Source organism: Arachis ipaensis, chromosome B08, assembly GCF_000816755.2.
Source record: "Arachis ipaensis cultivar K30076 chromosome B08, Araip1.1, whole genome shotgun sequence".
NCBI lineage: Eukaryota > Viridiplantae > Streptophyta > Magnoliopsida > Fabales > Fabaceae > Arachis > Arachis ipaensis.
Window position 1 is genome coordinate 24,815,768 of NC_029792.2, and position 588 is coordinate 24,816,355.

A 588-nucleotide genomic window follows, 5' to 3' on the forward strand; every position below is an offset into this window, starting at 1 on the left:
TCTCTCTCTCTCTCTCTCTCTCTCTCTCTCTCTCTCTCTCTCTCTCTCTCTCTCTCTCTCTCTCTCTCTCTCTCTCTCTCTCTCTCTCTCTCTCTCTCTCTCTCTCTCTCTCTCTCTCTCTCTCTCTCTCTCTCTCTCTCTCTCTCTCTCTCTCTCTCTCTCTCTCTCTCTCTCTCTCTCTCTCTCTCTCTCTCTCCCTCTTTTCCCTCTCCCATTTTCTTTCTCTCTCTCCTCTCCCTCCTTTCTCTCTCTCCCTCCCTTCTCTCTTCCTCTTTCTCTCTCTCTCCCTCCTTTTTTTCCTTTTCTCTCTTTCTCTCTCCTATTTCTCTCTCCCCCTTCCCTTATTTCTCTCTCCTCTTCTCTCTCTTTCTTCGCCATCCTCTCTCTCTTTCTCCTCTTTCTTTCCTTCCCTTCCTTTCTCTCTTTTCTCTTTCTCTCTCAACCTTCTCTCACTCTATATTCCTCTTCTCTCTCTCTCCCTCTTTTCTCCAAAATAAGAGAGAGAAGGTTGAGAGAGAAAGAGAAGAGAGGGAAAAGAGAGAGAGAGAGAGAGAAAGAGAAAGAGAGAAGGAAGGAAGAGAGAGAGAA